Below are 23,437 nucleotides of genomic sequence, written 5' to 3'. Positions count from 1 at the left end.
GAACACTCTCACTCTTTCCTGAGAAAGACAACATAAAGTCCCATCTGGTCAGTGATTATTGTTCAGAGTCCCTGTCTCTGCGTGCCATCAGATCCAGATGTGGCTTCCTTTAGTCTGCAGAACTACAAATGTAAACCGCAAATTATCTTCCCTTTCCAGGACAAACACCTAGAATGTAGTGATGGAGCAGGCACTGGGTACACACAATTATGGCTCCCATCTGGAAAGGCAAAGAATGGGAGGCAGACAGTACCAACTGGAAAACAACAATGTAAGCGGGGAAGAGCTTTTAATGAAGCTCCCAGGCACACACGCTGAGGGGGAAAGGAATTACCTTGATTAAACTCTGATTCCCACAATAAGTCTAGTTGTCGTCTGTCACCATACAAAGCTATTACATTATTCTTGACTGTATTTCCCACACTGTACATTTCATAACTATGACTCATTTATTGGGTAACTGAAAGTTTGTACCTCAATCTCCCTCACCTATTTCCTACCCCAGCCCACTTTCCACAGATTAATGATTCAGATGATGACTATATGCTTTTGGCTCATGTACTTTGAAATAATCTTTTTCTAATTATATTTTTAACTAAGAATTATTGTGTAAGTATTTATGTTCAGGAAATTATTAAGTAAATGAGGAAACTGGAAATTTTAAAACCATCAACTAATATCACTGAGAACACTTAAAATAATATGTCATTGATTAAACAATTAAATCAAGTTTTTGCAAAAACCAATTAACCTTATGATAGGGAAAGCAATAATTTAAACAGTTTACCAACTGTAATGTATGCATTTATGTTAAAGAACTACAATGTGTGGAGAATCAAAGTAGATGAAATATAAAAAAGAGAGCTAATACTTCCTCAAAGAATGCAATAAGGAAAAATGCATAAGTGAGGTAGATCCCTTATGAAATTTTCATTGTTAAGATATTTACATATTTTGAATCATAGTTTATGCCAAAACTCTACACACATAAGCAGTATAATTATTTAAACTTTTTGAATAACTGTATTTCTAGATCATATTTATCCAAATACACTTGTGTGTGGAATATAAAGGTAAATAGTTGGGATTTTTTAAAAACCTACAAATAAATTTTGGTCTGTCAAATAAAATGTATACTATCATTGTTATTTGACAGATTGTTAAGTGGCTTTTGAAAGATTACTGACAGTCTTGAAATACTAGTTTTAGAAAAAGGAAAAAGAATGATGTCTGATATTAACGAAACATTCCTTCTTTGAAAGTAGTGATTACCTGTAATATTTTTATATGCTTTACAATTTTTTTCTCTCTTCTACTCTATTTTTCAAGTATTGCCAACTCTAGTTCAGGGATAGAATCTATTTTTAGCTAAAAATGCATAACTAAACAATTTACCTCTGTAAATAACATTCAAATTTGACTGAAGTATTTTTTTCAACTCTCTTAATTCATTGTCATGTCATTATAGGTGCACTAAAATCCGTGGGCGTGAACTTGAGCTTTCTCATTCTATTTGGCTTAATAATGTTTCTTGATTTCCTAGTATTTTCCTTTTCCGAAAAATTGTAATTTCAATGTCTCCATCACCTTTACAGGGATTTTATTTTAAAAAGCTGCTTGCTTTTTTTTTTTTTAAATATAACATGCTGTTTATGAATAAAAAGATTATTCTGAGATAAGAGAAATCAAGATATTTTGAGTTGGTTAGTAATTTTTTCACTGCTATGGATAACAGGGGATTAGATATAGTATTAGGTTTCCATACTGAGGTTTCTGACAATTATATTAAAAGTCATTACATATAATATATCTATTATTGTATCTGATAATTTTGCAACTTGAATAAAGTTTGCATGAAATAGATTATCAATAAAAACCTTTTTTCTCGGAATTTTAATATAATAGAAATGACATCACTGTGTTTTGTTTTAGAAAATGCAACATTGGAGGAGCTGCATGTTGTTTCTCTACTAACGAAATCAATCCTTGACAGTACCTTGTATTTTTTTTTTAATTTGAAACATTTTTATTTCACAGAACACAAGATATCTACTCTTAAGTATAAGTAAAAGTAGTTACTGTCATACTTAATAGCAATATATTTAAATACTATACTAGTACAAGCCTGAAAGTAAGGAAGCTATATACTGTCATATTTTGTATTTTAGAATTCATAAATCTAAGAAAAATTTCCTATAATAGTAGTCATTTTAAAACAAGCCTAATTTTTAAAAAACTTTTTGGCTTATGTGAACTATGAAAAAGTACAATCAATTCAGAATTTGAAATAAGCTACAAAATATATGGTGCAAGAAATAGTTTTGTTCTTATTAGTCTCATCTTTACTATTTCCTTAAAATTCCTTAAACGTATACACATATCAAATTTCCTTTTTCTTTATAAAAGTAAAGTAAATACTTCTCTTCATTCTGAGGTCACCTAACTGTTAACTCCAATTCATAAGTCAGATCATGTGTCTCCAGTGCACAAAGAGCTGAACCCAAAATCAAGTCAATGTCTTTATGGTACCTAGAAGGCTCTAGTAAATATAACCTCCTATTCTCTTTCTGACATCATCTCTTCTATTCTCTTCTATTCTCTGCCTCTGTTCACTTCAGCCTTACTGACCTACTTGCTATTTCTCATGTACAGAGCATCTTTGCACTGGTCTTCCCCTCCATCTGGAGAGTTCCCTACCCCATATCTGCGTGTACACCTCTCTAATCCTTCCAGTTTGTGCTCCATCTTTCTCAAGATATACAGACCAGCCTCTTCAAATTTACAAAGCCTCAGAATTCTTATGCCTTAGTCTATAGTTTCTGTAAAGTGTATTATCTTCTCACATACTTTATACTTTTCTTTGCTGTTTATTGTTTATATCTGACCTCTAGAATGTGAGATTCATTAGATAAAAGATCTTTGACTATTATCTTCTTTGCTCTACTCAAATCACCTTGAACGGTACCTAGCACATGTTTTGCACTCAATAATACTTGTTGTCATTTGTGAATGTTTTCTCAAATGTCCTAGGAGAAATTGTGACACTCAGGGAAAGTTCATGTGTAAGTGCATGTGTTTGTGTATGAGAGAGAGTGTGTGTGTGTACTCATGTGTGTGTGTATGTGTATGAATGTATGTGCATACCTGTGTCTGGAGGAGTAGCTTGGAAGATAGTGGAGAGCAGATACCAGCCTTGGCATGCTGAACACAGGAAAGAATATTCCTCTCAAAAATGATTGTGTTAAAGTCTAGAGAGCAAAAAGGAATTGTGTAGAAGTAAAGATTAAGGATTTTAATGTTTTAGATAATCCACTTTTTGTTGCCAGCAACTGGATTGTAAGGGATGAGATAGATGCAAAGGAAAGCTATAATTGTCCATGTTTGCTGGACACTGAGTATTGAGCTATAATTTATGGACTTCATTCTGCTAATCCCCCTGTATATTTAAGAAGGTAAGTTGAGCAGCAGTTTAATAGAAAGAGATTCCTATCTATTGGTAGAGACTGGGATGGCACAGAAAAAAAACCTCAATTGAATACAAGTAAAGAGGAGGAAATTGTGGTTTGAGGCCTATAGAACAAAATCCTGCTGAACAAAAGAGAAGAATGTGACTTTGAATTATCAAAATAAGAGCAGAACTTTGGAAATATTTTATTAGAGAAATAAGAAGGCATATTTTTGAGAAAAATTCTTTAAATCTTACTAGAAACTTCATAAACTGGATAATGAAAGATAAAATTGAAAGGAAAATTCTGACAATATCAAATGGAAAGGATAGAGATAATAGGATAAGTGCTGACATACTTACGAAAGACAGAAAATGGAGATCCAATCTTAGAATTGCTCATTCCAGAAAAAAATACCAGAATAACTGGAACAGAGGTTATCTAGGGATATAAGTAAAATGTTCCAGCCCTTATAGGAGACTGAATAACATAGACCAAAATTCTCATTAGCTTTGAGAAAAAATAAAAGTCATTCACATGTATTAATTCTGATAATAATTTGTAAAATTATCAATAACTAAAAATACTTCAATTATTGAAAGGGAAAATATTTAAAAAGAAAGGGCTTTTGAATAAAGAAATAAACAAATATAAGCAAATCATAAATCAAAAAAGACCATAGCTTTTCCTTCTGAGACACTATGGTTTAGAAAGTGTTCCCTGGTTACAAGTAACAGAAACTGATAGTTGGAAACAGGATTGTTCTGAGGACCAACATGAGGAATGAAAAAGGTGAAGATAATGAGGGCAAATTCATATGAATCACAATGGCTGAAACACAGAATATGAGAGAAACAGGGATGAGCTGAATTTGATGGTGTGGTAAAGACTGCTAACAATCCTCGAATATCCATTTTCTGCTTCTTCCTTATAGAGAATTTCCCAGCTGTTAGCTAGACTTTCCATTTACACACTCTATTTCATTGTTTTCATTTCATTTACTATCAGTTGCAGACTAAGTTTGGGTCAATGGAATGTGAAAGGAGAGATGGACAATTTCAGATTGTCCATGGAGAATTTCAGATTGTCCTTAAACCCAAACTTGTTGGCCCTAGAATTCCTTTTCTTCACTTTTCACAGTCTGGAATAGGAACATCTCTCTGAAACTTGCTTGAATCATACAGATAACGGAAAACTTTGAGAAATATTTGGACAGAATAATGAAAGGGACCAAGTTCCCTTAAAAAGGACTAGACCAGAACCTAGTGATATATACTTCTATCTTTTCAACTACTGTTTGTTTTTTTGTTTTGGGGGTCTATTTAATACAGTATCATAGACTCTACCATAATTATTACAAGCAATTCTTACAAGCCTTGGGCTAGACTTTGCAAAGTATAAAGAGATAACCAGAGAAGTAATAATATCAGGTTTTTATTTTAGAAAGATCTCTCTGGCTACAGAGTGGGGATCCAATTAAATTGAATGGTTTACAAAGGAAATTGGTTTGCTAATACAGGCAAGGTAGGTTTATAACTCTACTGAGTAGGGTGGATATGATTTACATAGAAAAGAAACAGTGGAAGAGGAAAAGGTTTGGGAGGGAAAAACATTAAGGTTTTGAGGTCTGTGGGAAATCCATATTTTCCAGTATCATCATGGAAATACAGGTGTGGAGTCTACAATGTTGGAAAGATTGTTAGAAAGATGGTTGAACTAATAAAAATAGAGTTGTGTGTATTCTAGCTATGATTTATTCTAATAGCTTAAAATAGAACTTCAAATGGTACAAATTGGAAAATAAAATTAAGTGGTTTTGCTTTGTTTTGTTTTAGAAATGTCACTATTAAATAACATTAGAAATGACCTGCATTATGTAATTCAGTGGCATAAATATACCAGTTTTTGTTTTTGTTTTATTAAGGATGCTCAGAAAATGATGAGTTAAGGGAAGTCATAAAACACTGTCAACTTTAATAACACTATTATTTTATACCATAATCCAAATTCTATCATTCAAAAGATCATCTTCAGATTAGAATTCTGTGTACATAAGGAAAAAAATTAAAAATACATTAGGTCAGTGTTGAGGGTGAAAATAATAAAACAAATATATGATTGCAGCTACTCCTATTCTTTTTGTGCCCAGCTTACAAGTACATGTGTACAATGTGTATAGATAGAGAAATTTCAAAGGAATGTGATCGCTCTTTTATGTTAGTATGACAAGCTTCTATTTGCATATGTACAGAAATCCATATTCTAATCTGTGATTTACTAGAAACTAGGATTGTCACCAGTGTTTCAAAAATAGAGTGAAAGCATATATGTGCTAAACAAAATTTTTGTTTAGGTGAATCTTTAAAATATTAATATGTTTTGTTCTTGCTCTGGTAAATGTTGAAGAGTGAGAGATGCATTATTCATTTCCCATCTCAAAATTCTAGTGGAGCCTCTGAGTTGTGAGATATGGACCATCGCCCAGGGCAGAGTTGGAATGGGGAATATGAGGTGTTTGTATTTCAGTGATATCCTGAAGAGGAACCATGCGTGTTTAGGCTAATCAAGGGAAAGAGGTTCAAGGGTTTGAAGGAGATAGAGCTGGAATAATTCAAGAGAGAAATATTGAAGTTAGTTGAAGATAGGGAGGGTTTGATGGAAAATCAAGGGTAGAAGTTTGCAACAAGTTTGAGAGTTTGAATGTCTTGATAGGCTGAACTATCTGTCATGGCCAAGGGAAAAAAAAAATCCAGCATTGACGAGGTTGAACCCACTTGTCTTTCAACATATCACTCACATGTCAACGATGAAATCTCAGTAATCATCATAATGGAATGGAAAATATTGTTCCCCTTTCCCAATTTTCTTGTGCCACGTTAGAAAAGGAAACTGACCTCAAAATGTAATAAGTGGGATACTATAACTCTGGATTGGAAGGCCAACAAAATATATCTAAATCAAAATATTAATATTTTGGCACACAAAAAATACATAAATAGAAACATTTATTGTAGCCCTTTCAAGTGTGAGCCTTATTCTTTTAAACTTGAAATTGGAATTTTTAAAGATGGGCGTATATATCATATTCCCAAATCATCAAAAGCTGCTTGTACAATTTGATTACAGTATACCTAGAGGTATAATTATTAAAAATGCGAAGATAATTTCTTATTCATGGTTTATCAGAGACATTTGAACAGAGTTGTAAAACTGAAATACACTTTTCCTACTGTAGAAGATTTTGTATTTGCAGCAACTGGAGTAAGTACCAGAATTCATTCTATTCCAGGGTCCCTCATGCAGCAGTAGGGCTGTGTTCACATAGAAGGAATTTTAATCTGAGTTTAGATGTCTATAGTTCCTTTTTTTTTTTTGATTTTTTGAAGGATACTTGATTTACAATGTTGTGTTAATTACTGCTGTCCTGCTAAGTGATTCAGTTATACATATATATATATATATATATATATATATTTTCTTTTTTTTTAATGTTCTTTTCCATTATGGCTTATCACAGGATATTGAATATAGTTCTCTGTGCTATACAGTAGCACCTTGTTGTTTATGCATTCTATATATAAAAGCTTACATATGCTAACCCCAACCTCCCACTCTATCCCTCCCCCACTCTCCTCTCCCTTGGCAACCACCAGTCTGTTCTCTATGTCTGTGATTCTGTTTCTGTTTCACAGATAGGTTCGTTTGTATCATATTTTAGATTCCACATATAAGTGAAATCATAATGGTATTTGTTTTCCTCTTTCTGACTTACTTCACTTAGTATGATAATCTCCAGTTGCATCTATGTTGCTGCAAATGGCATTATTTCATTCTTTTTTATGGCTGAGTAGTATTCCATTGTATATATGTACCATATCTTCTTTATCCATTCATCTGCCTATGGACATTTAGATTGTTTCCACGTCTTGGCTATTGTGAATAGGGCTGCTATGAACATAGGGTTGCATGTATCTTTTAGATGTCTATAGTTCTTTAATGATTCCTGCCATTTTATAAATCTCTCTTTACAGGTTGGAAACAAACAAAATTTTTTCCAAATCAGATCAGAGAAATAGTATGTTTCACAGTATTCACAACTTCCTTTGGGGGAGAATTTTGCATTCCTGATAAAATGTCTAAGCAATTTTGTGATAAATTTAATGGTATGAAGAAGACTTCTGGGAATCTAGTACCCAACAAACCCAAGTAACTGTCAACCATATGTATTATTATTTTATTCAAACATATTTGCCCCTTGTTTTTAATCTAACAGTCATTATCTAAAGTTTCTCTTTTGTAAACATCCTTATGAAAAAAGAATCTTGTAGTTGACTTCTAGAGTTATCTTTTCGGCAACATGTTTGTAATAAAACTTTGACACTGTTTTTAATTATCCAAAATTTGTTGGTTTTGTTTCATTTGTAACAAATGCAGCATTCACTACAGTTTCAATGAACTGTGACTAAAACTGGAACATGGTGCAACCAGGAAAGAAATATTTGGAAACTTATATACAAATAACTACACTTTCCACTGAGATGATTATGTTGCATTACCTGATTTCTCTAGTGAATTGTGCTACTTCCTAAAAATATTTTAAAAGCATTATATAAAATAATATAAACTGAACTTATGTTAAAATGAGAATATTTAAAATATTTTGGGGGATGTGGCGCTATGTTCTATCTGATACTGTAGTTTTATTGTTTTTAAATTTTAAATAACTGCATGTCAATTTCTTTTTAAATATATATTTTAAAAAATTATGATCATATAGCTTAATCCTAGAATAAAGACCCCAGCTTCTTAAACATTTAGTATCTGTAATAAATAGATGGAAATATTCATTTCAGTAGAGGAAATGCATCACGAATAGTTATGGTAAAGCTGGACCATTAGGGTGAACCTTGGGATTTTGCTGTTGTTATTGTTTGGGAAGGAAGAATTTGGCTATGTTTTCTTGGTCTTTTAGATATAAGTCCTGTTGTTATTTTTGCCTACAGGGTAGCATTTTTCTTAAATACCAAATGACGTTAAATAATTAATCACTTATTATTTTAAAAAAATAAAAGCAAGAAAACAAACACCCTCTCAGATTTATTAAAAGAGACCTTCATAACTGCTGCATCAGAAATTATAGCTTAGAAAAACATCTTGGTAGCTGTATCCTTCCAAAATATTTTATTAAATTCTCCAAAGATTTTAATTATCTCTCTCCATAACTTAAGAAAAACTGCGTAAATGTTTAGCTTCAAGATGCCTGAAGACAGAGCTATATATGGACTCACATTTATTTGAGTGAAAGAAAATGAAGCTGTCATTTTGAAACCGACAGCATATCTTCTCTTAAACGATGATATTCAAACATAGAGTTTTGGTATTTTGAATTTCTTTATATAACCCTAATTTGTTTGTAGGATGAAATAACCATTGTCTTTCCTTTTAGGGTGGGAATAGTCAGAAAAATTGTATAGTATAACTTGGATCCTCCTTTTTCCCTAAGAAGTGTGATGTATGCTCTTGACTGAGCATGGATTAGAAGAAAGCCTTCACCATGTTTTCCCAGATTGTTTTAGTTTTGTTTGGTTTTGTTGTTAATGTCCTTTTCAGTTAGGTTTTTTTTTAAAATTTTCCTTCCAATTGGGAAATTGATTCACAGTTGTAGGCATTCATTGTAATAAAGTACCCAAGATGAGAAAGGGTTATTTAAATTATCATAGGTACCTAGCCAAACTTGTCTCTTGTTATTATTCTTTTATAAAAAGAGTTGTTAGAAAAAACGCTTCTCTTTATGAAAGTTTTGACTATACCTGAAATGTTGGTGAAAGGAGTTGAAGGAAGAATTTTCTCCCTTTGTGTCCAAAAGAAAAAGAAAAGGGTTATGCTGTATATAAACAAATGAGAGGTTAGAAAAATTGCACAGTGCTAATTACATCTTTTTTTCTTTGATTGTAATTTACTTTATCAGTGTTGAATTTCAGGAGATCTCAGTAAGAACAGAAAGCTATATGTAAAATAACATCTACTTAGTATGGAAAACCATTTTGGTCATTGTTTTATTTCTAAAATCAATGTGTATATGTAACATTAAAAATGCTTAAAAATGAAAATAAGCCAGTTTTTAAAAATATGAATGAATATATCTTTCCTTGGAATTTATCACAATATATCGAATAGGAGAAAATTACAGTTTTCTCTGTGGATTCTTTCATAAAACTCAACGCTGTATGTGCTGCCACCTTTTAAAAGTTTATGATTGAAAAGAAAAAGTTAAAGACCTCTTCACAGCTTTGATAAAAATTGCTTTATAAAAGTCTGGCCATAAGGAGATATAAATATCATAAAGAGAGTAAGTCAAATGGTACATTATATAAATAGAACCAACAACATCATACATTTATAGGATACTGCAAATCATCTGGATTTTAGCTCTCAGAGACAATAATCGTTTCAATGTTTCAACTCAGTATTATTCAGTAAAGTAGTTTTGTTGTATTTTTATAATATGCTCCCTCCTGTATACTTGTCAGTTTCATTCAATATTTTCAATGACAGAGTTCGTGCATCCATCTACAGAAGAAAATCATGTTTAAAAATATTTCAGGGATATGACATAAATAAAGGTCATAACATTTCAGTCATTAACATTATTCCCCGATTATTTTCTAGATTAGATACTTAACATTTTAAAAAATGACTCTGAGTTGAAACTTTTTAAAATTATGAATTTTCTATAGTTTGCAATTTATGCAGCTGTGTTAAAACACATCTATTCCTTTGTGTCACTACAATTACCTATAGTTGTTTGTCCCTACTATTAAATGATCATTACTAGGATCATAAATTCAGACTAATCTTGGAATGACCAAAAGCTTATGACAGACAGATCGGCTCTGGGAACTTACAGTCCTGTGATAGAAATATAAGTATAATGAACTTGAATTTAATTAAACACTGGCCAGAAAATACAGCATGAAAAAACCTCCACATTGGTTGGATAGAATTTTATAAGTATTGTGTTTCAATATAATCATTTTAAATGTTTTACGGGTCCATTAAAACTGTCTATTTTGTCTTTACAAGTTACAAAAATCGCACACAATGGTCAGTAATTTTCTAGATTCTTTTTTAATAAATTTATTTATTTATTTATTTATTTTTGGCTGTGTTGGGTCTTCGTTTCTGTGCGAGGGCTTTCTCTAGTTGCGGCAAGCGGGGGCCACTCTTCATCACGGTGCGCGGGCCTCTCACTGTCGCAGCCTCTCCTGTTGCGGAGCACAGGCTCCAGACGCGCAGGCTCAGTAGTTGTGGCTCACGGGCCCAGTTGCTCCGCGGCATGTGGGATCCTTCCAGACCAGGGCTCGAACCCGTGTCCCCTGCATTGGCAGGCAGACTCTCAACCACTGCTCCACCAGGGAAGCCCAAGATGACATTTCTTGATTTGGATGCTGGTTGCACAGAAAGTTTAATTCATGAAATTCATTCATGTAATTCATGTATACGTTTATGATTTATACACATTTTAGCATACATATTACTGTTCTCAAAAGGTTTTGCTTAAATAAAAAAGGAAGACTTCAATATGAATTAAGGTCTAAGTGATCATATTTGATGATCTTACTGGATCCACAGACCATGGATATATTTCCATTAATGGAGCAATAGTCTCCACCCTGTTCAACCTGCTGCAGTGGTTTGGGTTCAGATTTACAATCCATCTCACAGCACAAAACAGGCATCACCCTGTTTTAAGGTGGCTTAGTTTTAAGAACTAAGAAAGAATTCATGACAGGCAACAGTGTAGCATGCAAAGCAACAGCATAACTTAACTTTCGAGACTCTGAGGCACAAATTCCCATTGCCCTAATTTAGCAGTTCAACATGTGGTCATGATGATAATGGTTGAATGTTTACCCACATTTATCAGTGATGACTTGCCAATTTTAAGCTGGTCATATAGCCTGAGACACCAGTTCACCTGGTAACTGTCTTTTAATTTGATCAGACTTTTTCTTCCTCTTAAGGTGCACTGTTTGAACATGGCCAGTTTCCTTGAAAATAGCTCCCTCTTGTGTTCCTATCTAAGTTAACAAGTCCTATCATACCCAAGGTGAGCCTCCAGAAAAATCCTTTCCATGTCCAGTCCATACCAAATCCAGTTTCCAAAGCCCTAAGAACATCTTACTACATTGGGGCAAGTGATAGCTGAGTCATCAAAGTGCTGAGTACTTGTGGTAATGGTGAAATTCAAGTAAATGATATGCACCCTCAACAAATATGTCATCTGGGCAATTGTTAGCTGATCATATTCAGAGATGTGTTTCAAGGTGCATTTCAATCAATATGCAAAAATGACTTTGCATAAATATCTTTTCTGAAGTTTCAGAAACAAATTATCACTGATCTTTAACTGTTACATCACCAACATTCATCATTTCGGACGTTAATGCTGTTTCAATAGCCACTTTTATAATGATCCCTCCATACTCATACGTGGTCTAAGAGCAAAGCAGAATCTGATAGAGGAGCAGGCAGTAAAAATCCCTTTGCTTTGTACCCATGCAGTTGTCTAAAAAAAATGTCATCCTGGTTCACGGCCACATGGTGCACCAGCTGCTCTCTGCCAGGCATAAAGCATACAGTCTAGTCCTAAGGTAGTATTTCTTTTAAGGTTATAAAAGAAACTATATGATAACACAACCAAGGAAGTGCTACAGATGTGATCAATTCAACTGCTGTTAATCAGGATATTCAACAAGAAATACTGGCTGATGTCTTTCCTTCAAACGATTCAAGTTGTTTTGGGGTAAATCTTAGGATTTGGCTTCAGTTACATTCTCCTTTTCAGTGGAAAAGACATCTTGGGCTTCTTCCAACTTTGAACATAAGTCAGCACTACATCAAACAGAAATGGCCAAGAAAATCATTATCTTGCTTTGGGAAGCTAAGTTAGATATGGAGTGATAATTTCCTTTTCTGGTTTCCTTATCCATCTGTAAACTTCCTTTCAATCAATCACAGTTTCTTCCTACCTCCACCCCGGTGTACCATCTGTTAACCTAGATTTTGTATCCCTGATAGTGATAATGAAAACCCACAGGGATAGCCTTAGCATAGCTTGCATTGTACATATTTCCAGGAAGAAGGAATAGATTTAGAATAGATTTAGAATTACAAAAAGGCAATGTGGAATAGTACAAAGAGTTTCCATATACTCCACACCCAGATTCTCCTATTAATGTCTTACATTAGAATAGTCCATGTGTTACCATTAATTAACTAATATTGATATATTATTAACTAAAATTCAGTATTTATTCAGATTGACTTAGTTTTTACTTAATTACCTTTTTCAATTCCAAGAGCCCATCCAAGATACCATATTGAATTTGTAGTCCTGTCTCCCTAGGATCCTCTCGGTTATAATGGTGACAAAGACTTTCACTGTTTTCCTTGACCTTAACAGTTTTCAAGAAAGCTGGTCAGGTATTTTGTGGAGTGGTCCTCAGTTTGGACTTGTTGATGTTTTTCTCATTATAGACTGCAGTTGTGGGTCTTACAGAGGAAAACCACAGAAGTAAATCATCATTGTTTATCACATTATATCAAAGGTATGTATCATAAACATGGCTTATTACCACTGATGTTAACGTGGAGTTTGTCAGGTTTCTCCACTGTTAAATTAATCTTTTTGCCCCCCTCCATACTTTTCATACTCTACTCTTTGGAATAAAGTCATTTTCACAGTCTACACTTAAGGAGTTATGCTTCACCTCCTTGAGAGTGAAGAATTTACACAAATTATTTGGCAATTTTCTATATGGAAAATTTTTTATTGTACCCCATTTATTTATTTATTGAATCATTTATTTATAACACTTAGGACACCTGGGTATATATATTTTATATTAAAGTTTATAATGCAATACTATTTTATTTTGTGGCTCAAAATTTCTGGTTTTAATTATTTGGAACTCTTTTGGTTGGCTTCTCTGTCCCTTTGACATACTGCCATCATTGTTTCTTTTTCGCTTATAAGTACTTCCTTACTTTGGCAATGAAAGATGCTCCAAACTCATTTATTTTCTGCCCCAGTCCTAGAGTCAGCCATTTCTCCAAGGACACTGACTGATTTCTTTTATTGGCGAATGGTACTAGAAACTGGTATCTTCTGCTAAGTGTGCTCATTGATCCTGGGGTGTCACTGCTTCTAGGTTTTCTCAGCCAACAGGGCATAGGAATATATGTATATGTACTAACCTATATACATATACGCTCCCTCTCTCTATCTATCTACACATGTATATGGATTGTTGCATTCCATTTTTTAATACCTTGTTAGAATTTTTTTTTCTTTTAATTTTTGTCTATGTTCCTGACTACTATTGTTCTGAGGGTTTTGTTTTTTTTTTTTTCTTGTAATGTCATTATTGACAAATTACTGAGTCAGAGTGGAGAAAGTGCCTTAGACAAGACACTGTATAAAGTGTTCTCTGAATGGGATTCTTACTCTAGGAATGCTGATATGTGTATGAGCATGGCTGGCCTGAAGGATGTGAGTTCTTGACTGCAACTCCTCCTAGAAACTGCAATGTACTGGTGTGGGAAGGGCAAATTATCTTCCTCCCTTGGCCTTGTGAAGACCATCAGGCAAAATCTTATAATTGCCTATGGTCACATCTGAAAGAGCTAGGATTTGGGGCTAGAACCAGAATTGAAGAGTTGAGGAACTCTAACTCTTGATCCTTTAGGACCTGAGTGAGTAATGTAGGCTACCCATCATGTACTCAAATGACTGCAACATTAAGAGGCTGTGAGAATAACTGGTTAATCTGTCTGAGGCAACAGCAAACCAAGATTATAGTAGAAATTATTCCAAACAGGATGACAGGCTGCCTAGAGAAGTGAACATAGCCAAGAGCCTCAGTCGTTACCAAACCAGGAAAAGATGTCCCATAGGCCAATAAGTTCTTTTCTAGAAGACCCAGGAGGTCTTGTGTTCAAGCCTCTTATGGACTGTCGTACTTTGTCAGTTTCATTGATCCAGATGTAACACTATGAGTTGGCAATGGAACATATTGTTCCAGAACCATTTGTTGAAAATGTTAGGGAATTACCATCCAGTTTCTCACCATTAAGTATCTCATCATTAAGTGATGGTAAATCTCTCAATATTAAGTATCTTACCATTAAGTATCTAAAGTCTCAGATCCAGTTATTCCCTAAGTTTAGTCATCGTACTGGATCCTCTATTACGCCATATTAATTAACCATCCTCAGCTAGTAGTATGTGTATACTTTCACAGTTTTAAATTCTTCTTTGACTCTTTTCTCTGAGAAGAACGGACATGTGGACACAGGGCGGGAAGGGGAGTGTGGGATGAATTGGGAGTTTAGGTTTGACATAAATACACTACCATGTGTAAAGTAGATAGCTAGTGGGAACCTGCTGTATAGCACAGGGAACTCAGCGCGGTGCTCTGTGATGACCTAGATGGGTTGGATGTGGGGGGGTGGGGAGGGAAGTCCAAGAAGGAAGGGATATAGGTATACATATAGCCGATTCACTTTATTGTGTAGTAGAAACTAACACAACATTGTAAAGCAATTTTACTCCAGTAATAAAAAAAAAGAAAGAAATACATCATCCTATTATTTCTGTAATGAATCCATTTTATTTTAATAGGGATGAAATTGAAATTTGGTTTCTGGATTCAATATGCTTGCAAATTCAGATACCCTGCATGAATGGGAGGACGGTGATGTACAGTAGTATAAAAAAGTGAATTTTACTTCATTTCCTTTCAAAGTTAGAATAAAATAGGAAGCATTCACCAAGTTTGTGTGAGAATATCAATTCCTTTAGACTGTGGGACTTCCTGATTAACTTTTATCATGTCTGATACTGTGTAGGGTAAAATGCATGAATTTATTCTAACCACAATAATCAATAGTTACTCTTCTGAGCCATTTAATTTTTCACAGGGCACTCAAGACAGATGTATTGCAACTTGGTGGGGATTAGTGCCCTTTCTTTCAACATTTCTTATGTAAAGCTGATATTTCTTGTCCTTGTAAAATGTGATACTACTTAATATTCACTATAAAGTAAGGTTTTGGGAAGTTTTAAGTATTCTCATGTAGTATGACCAATTAAAACCGGGCAAAGGGGACACTTGCCCAAAATCCAACCATAGGTAATAAATGTCAAAGCCCTCTGCACCTCACTCCTATCCCAATCATGCATTTATGAATGAGTGATGACACTATAAGGTCTACTTTTCTTTCTTGTTTTCCACTTTGTTATTTCACTATAGTCTCAGTGTCCTCCACTACAGCATCACTTCACCCACCAAGATCTACATTTGGCTTACTGATAACCCCCTCACATTCTCCATCAGGTATTGCAGTACATTGTGCACTGGTTGGCAATTATCATTATCCTCGGGTTCATTTAGACAACAGCAAATGCAGCAAATGGTCCCTGATCTCCTGCTGGGTAATAGGCAAAAAGTTTCTAGACCTCAACTCAATCATCTTTCTTCCCACTGCCATAAGAAATTGAATACATTTAATACCCTGCTCTAATACCCGTTTCCCAATTCTATCCACCGTCATTGGACTTATATTGTTTTACCACAATTGCCCTGGTAAGTTTATCAATGACTTCCGTATACTTATTTTTCAATCCTCATATTTCTTTGTTTTTAACATCTTTATTGGAGTATAACTGCTTTACAATGGTGTGTTAGTTTCTGCTTTATAACAAAGTGAATCAGTTATACATATACATATATCCCCATATCTCTTGCCTCTTGCGTCTCTCTCCCTCCCACTCTCCCTATCCCACCCCTCTATTCACCTCATATTTCTTGATTTCAGTCGATCTCTCATTCTTCTTGAAAACTCTGTGTCCATGGACTTTACAGCAGAACACTTCCCTATTTTTTTTTCCTTACAATCTGAATACTTTCTGGATCTTCTGTTTAGATTTCTGTGCCCTCCGCCTTATTTTTAAATGCAGAATATTCTTATCCCTCTAGTCTACACTGTCTTACAGTCTTTTCTTATAACTCTATATTCTCTTGATAATTATGTCGGGGACTCAGCAAACTTTACTCAGTAAAGGACCAGAGAGTAAATATGACCAGAGAGTGAATATGGCTTTGTGGATCATCTGGTCTTTGTCATAATTACTTAGTTCTGTATTGTAGTGTGAAAGTAGCATAGACAATGTGTAAACCAATGGTGTAGCAATTAAAAAGCAGCATTTAATTTACAAAAATAGGTAGTTTGGCCCTTGGACCATACTTGACTGGCCACTGATCTTGTTCAGTATTGTGAATTTTATTTGTCTCTGTACTATTACAATATATGTACTTTCTAGCCAAGAACACTTTTGTTACCGGTAGAGTTTTTGTTTAACCCATTATTTGATATCCCCATTTGGCTGCATCACAGAATCTCAAATTCAGGATTTCAAACTATAGTCATAATTTTCTATTTCAAAAATTTCTTTCATCTCAGAAAATGCCAATATTATGTTAAATCATTCTTTCAAGACAGAAAATTATGAGCTACATTTGACTTCTTCCTTGTCATAATCTCTTACATCAAATCAGTTTTAAACTTGTGTCAATTATTTTACCTAATTATGATATAAATATGCACCTAGATAGTTATCCAAGGGAAAAGAAATCATAGCTATCCAAGAGAAACTAAAACATATGCCCAAATCAAGAACTACACATTAATATTCATAGCAGCATTATTCATGGTAGCCAAAACTTGGAAACAATCAACTACTCATCATTTGGTAAACTGACATACTAATTGTATGTATACTATACATATCCCATAGTGGGTTAATCAGAAAACAAACAAAATTTGGATCCATACTTAAAACAGACTATGTGGAAAACATTTAAATACAATAGACTATGTATAAATTACATGATTCCATTTATATGACATTCTAGGGGGAAAAAAAACCCTATAGTGATAAAACAAAGCAAATGATATAGATGGTTGTGCAGGAATAGAAGAGAAAATTAACCACAAAGGGCCTGGATGGAATTCTTTGGAGTATCTGGTACATTCAATATCTCAATTATGGTGGTGGTTTTATGACTCTATAAAATTGCCAAAACTCATCAAACTGAATACCTTACAGGGAGATTTTTTTGATATGTAAACCATACCTCAACAAAACTGTGAAAACAGACAAAATATAACCAAATAGAAAAAAATCAATCGATTCTGCTCTATTGAAAAACATTTTTCTGACATTTGACTATCATGTAGGTAACATGACCTACACAACTCTTCTTATTTCGACTCCTACCTTTCTATCAGTTTTGTCTCCCACCAGTTGATTCCTGTTTGTCTGCATCAACTGTTTCACTTTAATAAAGGTTTCAGTTTAATAAAGATTCAGTGGTTTCAGTTTAATAAAGACTCAGTGGTTTCTCCTCTGTTCCTCCTTCTCTGCCATCTTCCTTAGCTAGCCCAAACACAACTTTGAATAGATTTGAAATAACTCCATAAGGAAAAACTCTCATGATAAACTTTACTTAGGACTCCTGTTGTCTGTTCTCATAATGAACTGTACAAAAGTTTTTCACACTCATCAAACCTATCATTACATATGCAGTATTAGTTATTCCCACTCTGAGTGTATGTTAAAGTCAGAGATGGTGACTTTCTTGTTTATTGCTTTTATATTGTGGAGAACCTAGTGAAAAGTAGATTCTGAAATATATATTAAATGTATACATTTTTAAATATCAGTTGTAATCTGGTAAATTAGTTTGCTAGGGCTACCATAACAAAATATCACAGACTGGGTGCCATGTACAACAGAAATTTATTTTCTCACAGTTCTGGGGGCTAGAATTTCAAGAAATGGCAGTGTTGGTTTCTCCTAGGGCCATTCTCCTTGATGTGAAGATGTCTGCCTTTCTCTGTGTGTGTGTGTATATCCCTGGTATCTCTTTTGTGTCCAAAATTCCTCTTCTTACAAAGACACCAGTCATAATGGATTAGGGTCCACCCTAGCGGCTTTATTTTAACTTAATCATTTCTTTAAAGACCTTATCAATGTACTAGGTATTAGAGCTTCAACCTATGAATTTGGGAGATGGACACAAGTCAGTCCATAATATCTGAGAAATAAAATCAAATGTAGATGGCAAAGTACACATTGGCTTTTTTTTTGGGAAGGAGTAGTCTAACAATCTCTCTGGAGAGTGAGTTCTCAAGGACAAGGTAATGTGTTATTTTCCTTTCCTTCTCTCTGCACCTAATAGCCTGGCACCTAGTAGAGAATTTAACCAAAAAAAAAAGTTTGTTATATTTAATTTCATTAAACTGAATTAAATACAAGGACACAAAATAAGCTCCTTTACCACTGAGCAATTGATATTCACTTAGCATATACATATTCTTAATGCATTAATTATGTGAAATACACACAGAACTTGAGGGAGAATCTGGATATTTTCAGTGCTGTACTTTTTAATTTTCTAGCTTGGATTCTGCTGCAAAGTAGCGAAGACAGGTGAAACGACCAGTATTGCCACAGAGAGGTAATCAAACCAAGTTTTTTTTAAAAAATAAATTTATTTATTTTATTTACTTATTTTTGGCTGCGTTGGGTCTTCGTTGCTGTGTGAGGGCTTTCTGTAGTTGCAGCGAGTGGGGGCCACTCCTCATTGCGGTGCACAGGCTTCTCATTGCGGTGGCTTCTTGTTGCAGAGCATGGGCTCTAGGCACTTGGGCTTCAGTAGTTGTAGCGTGTGGGCTCAGTAGTTGTGGCTCGCGGGCTCCAGAGCGCAGCCTCAGCAGCTGTGGCGCACTGGCACAGCTGCTCCAGGGCATGTGGGATCTTCCTGGACCAGGGCTCAAACCCGCGTCCCCTGCATTGGCAGGCAGACTCTCAACCACTGCACCACCAGGGAAGCCCCCGACTTTATTTTTTAAGATTAGCTTTTAAGAATTAACCGAGTCTTAGTTAATTCATTGCATGTTTGCTCAGCAAACTAAACTTGGGATTCTTTCTAGCACAACTTACTCATTTTATTATTTCTTTAAAATCATGAATTTATGGCAGATTATTTCAACTGTATGGGAAATAGTTAAAGATGCCTTACATTTGTGGGTTTTATCTATTAGTACTCTTTATGCAAGTTCAAGATGTTTAAGTCGTAGCTACATATACAGGGTGAAATTAATCAGGCTTTCTAGAACATTAACATCTCTCAGAAGTGGAAGGGTGTTTGATCATTTTTGGAATGTAAAATCATGATGAAAGCTGATGTGATATGCTTTCACATAAGTATTTATAGCATGAATAAATCAACTCAAAACGTTTGCTCCAACAATAAATGCTGGAGAGGGTATGGAGAAAAGGGAACCGTCCTGCACTGTTGGTAGGAATGTAAATTGATACAGCCACTATGGAGAGCAGTGTGGAGGTTCCTTTAAAAACTAAAAATGGAACTACCATACGACCCAGCGGGACTACTGGACATATACCCTGAGAAAACCATAATTCAAAAAGAGTCATGTACCACAGTGTTCATTGCAGCTCTATTTACAATAGCCAGGACATGGAGGCAACCTAAGTGTCCATCAACAGATGAATGGATAAAGAAGATGTGGCACATATATACAATGGAATATTACTGAACCATAAAAAGAAACAAAATTGAGTTATTTGTAGTGAGGTGGATGGACCTAGAGTCTGTCATACAGAGTGAAGTAAGTCAGAAAGAGAAAAACAAATATGTATGCTAAAACATATATATGGAATCTAAAAAAAAAAAATAAATGGTTCCAAAGAACCTAGGGGCAGGACAGGAATAAAGACGCAGACATAGAGCATGGACTTGAGGACATGGGGAGGGGGAAGGGTAAGCTGGGACAAAGTGAAAGAGTGGCATGGACATATATACCCTACCAAATGTAAAATAGATAGCCAGTGGGAAGCAGCTGCATAGCACAGGGAGATCAGCTCGGTGCTTTGTGACCACCTAGAGGGGTGGGATAGGGAGGGTGGGAGGGAGACACAAGAGGGAGGAGATATGGAGATATATGTATATGTATAGCTGATTCACTTTGTTATAAAGCAGAAACGAACACACCATTTTAAAGCAATTATATTCCAATAAAGTTAAAAAACAAAACAAAACAAAAAGCATTTGCTACTTCATATGAATCAGGCAACAAATATCACCTTTCATAGCAATTGATTTTTGCCATTAAATATTTTCTGCATATAGTTTTCAAATTAAAACCTTGAGAAGTATACAAATAGTTTTATCTTTTCCAAGTATATGATATATGTCTTTCATAAAAATTGAGAAACAGTTAATGTTCATTTACTTATGGGATAATTACTCATTTGGGGTTCTTTTTTGTGTTTTGGGGCCAAGATTGGTTAAAATTTTTTAACTGCTTTACCATTTCTGTTTAAGCAACTTTTTCTTGAGCCAGAGTTAGTGCACTAATTTTTCTCAGTGAAAATGATTAAAAGATGTCCAACTTAGACTAGAAGGGAAGACCGATTTCACCTAGGGATTAATGATTGTGAGGAGTGCTAAGAAAGGACAACAAAGGATTCTGTGGAAACAGTAAAAAGACATTAATACAAAAGCACCATTTAGAATAAGAAGGAATAGAAAGTGCTTAGATCAGTAAGGATTCCCAGCTCTGGACAGACTTCAGCAACCAGCTCCTCAGTGGTAAAATTGCCACAGGCCAAGAGCCATGGCTCTCAGGGGGCTCATCTTTTTTTTTTTTTTTTTTTTTTTTAAATTTTATTTATTTATTTATTTGTTTGTTTATTTATGGCTGTGTTTGGTCTTCGTTTCTGTGCGAGGGCTTTCTCTAGTTGTGGCAAGCGGGGGCCACTCTTCATCGCGGTGCGCGGGCCTCTCACTATCGCGGCCTCTCTTGCTGCGGGGCACAGGCTCCAGACGCGCAGGCTCAGTAGTTGCGGCTCACGGGCTTAGTTGCTCCGCAGCATGTGGGATCTTCCCAGACCAGGGCTCGAACCCGTGTCCCCTGCATTAGCAGGCAGATTCTCAACCCCTGCGCCACCAGGGAAGCCCGGGGCTCATCTTTTTAATTTTGCTTCTCTCTGGGATTGTAGCCTTGTGATGCCTGCCATTCACTAGCCAGAAACAGTTATTTAATGTATATTATTCATTTAAAAAAAATTATTTATGGTGGTAGGGCTAGTCTGGTATCATTTTCTTTACTTTTACTAGAATTAAAGTGTTTATTTTATTTTAAAATGCTCCTAAAATATATTTTCCAAATGAAAAATGATGCTGAGCAACTTTTCATCTTATAGGGCATTCAAATATTCTCTTTTGTTATTTACCTCTTTAACTTTTATTCATTCCTTTAAGTGATGTTTTAAGCCCCGAGGTTGTCATCTTTTCTATTTTGCAACTCTCTGTACTTTAAGACACCACCATGGTTCCCGCATCACTTGAACTCCTCATTCAAATTATACTAGTCAAACATACCTGCTCCGTCTGCTGAAGTCTTGTTTCTAGTAGGCTACTTTTGTGATAATGTAACTGTTTTGCCATTGTGTGTCATGCACTATTGATTTCCATTTCCAAGAAGACTAGAATCATCTTTGCATTCAAACCCAAACAGTTCAGATAAGCAATCCCAGATTTCCAGTTTTGAGGATCTGTTACTTAACTTTATTGTTAAACATTATGTCTATCACTGTTCAATCCAGGGAAGATAAACTATCTATCTATTTTACCAGAAAGAATTAAGTACAAATATTTAGGTAAATAATCTTAGAAATGGCAGTGTGTTAGTTTGCTAGGGCTGCCACAACAAAAATACCACAAATCCGATGGCTTAAAACACAGATTTATTTTCTCACAGCTCTGGAGTCTTGGAGTCAAGATCAAGTTTCTGGCAGGGTTGGTTTCCTCTGAGGCCTCTTTCCCTGGCTTACAAATGTCTGCCCCCTTGCTGCCTCTTCACATGGTCGTCACTCAGTGCATGTGTGGCGCTGGTGCATTTCTCTATGTACTAATCTCTTCTTATAAGGACAATAGTTAGATTGCATTGGGGCCCAGCCTAATGGCCTCATTTTAAATTAATTACCTCTTAAATACCTTATCTTCAAACATAGTCCCATTCTGTGGTCCCTGGGGTTAGGACTTTGTCATACAAATTTTGGGAGGATGCAATTCAGTCCACAACAGGTAGGATACACCAGCTCTAGGTTGTAAATCTAGAAATGGCTTCCAGAAAACCACAAAACTGCCTCTCTAGGGATTTAGGAACACAACTGGAACCAAGGAATTCAAGTACACACTATTAAAACTGGCCTCAAAGTGTTACCGAACTCAGGAGGTTTGGCTCCTTACCACTCATAAGCCAATAATTCAAGAGGCAAGTCTCAATAGAAAGGAAAGCTGCTTTAGTTAGGAAATCCAGCAATCTGGGGAGATGTTGGACTTGTGTCTAGGGACCAACTCCAAAGATTCTGCTCAACCATGACAATTCTTAAAGGAAAAAATGGGGGGAAGAATCTCAGTGAATTATCCAGGCAGGAGGTTGGGTTCTGCAGCAATCTCCATTGCATGCAGACTGGTTGACTCTCTCTTCAGATGTTATCTTGCCCTCATGATCTGCCTGCAGGATTGCTTAGGGGGCTGTTGGGGATAGAGAGCTAATTATTCTTTACTTAATTCTTCATTCTTACTTTTTATCTAGGAAAAGAATCAACAGGTTAGACAAGGCATGGTGTGCATTCAGGAGAGCATAAATCAGGAGTTAGGTTAAATTGCCCAGTGATCTCATTCCTATAATTAGGTTATTTTAAGGTTAGAGGGGAACAGAAGTGGGCAAACAGGAAAGGGGCAAAAGATCTGCTTTCAAAAGGATCAGGAAATGACTGAGAAATGCACTGCATTGCTTGTCTGATACCCTACTCAGAACTGGTTAAAATA

General features: G+C 35.1%; 1 protein-coding gene across 1 annotated transcript in view; it reads left to right on the top strand.

Moving 5' to 3' along the window:
- LOC309623716 (uncharacterized protein) overlaps positions 1–23,437 on the top strand; it is a 451,333-nt gene that overhangs the window by 30,275 nt on the left and 397,621 nt on the right. The window contains exons 2-3 of the transcript XR_014241492.1: positions 12,987–13,057; positions 18,975–19,033. The gene's annotated coding sequence lies outside the window, so the exon portion shown is untranslated. The remainder of the gene's footprint in view (positions 1–12,986; positions 13,058–18,974; positions 19,034–23,437) is intronic.

Source organism: Balaenoptera borealis (genome assembly GCF_965194805.1).
Source record: "Balaenoptera borealis genome assembly, chromosome: 2".
Taxonomy (NCBI): Eukaryota; Metazoa; Chordata; class Mammalia; order Artiodactyla; family Balaenopteridae; genus Balaenoptera; species Balaenoptera borealis.
This window is presented reverse-complemented; position numbering and strand designations above follow the sequence as displayed.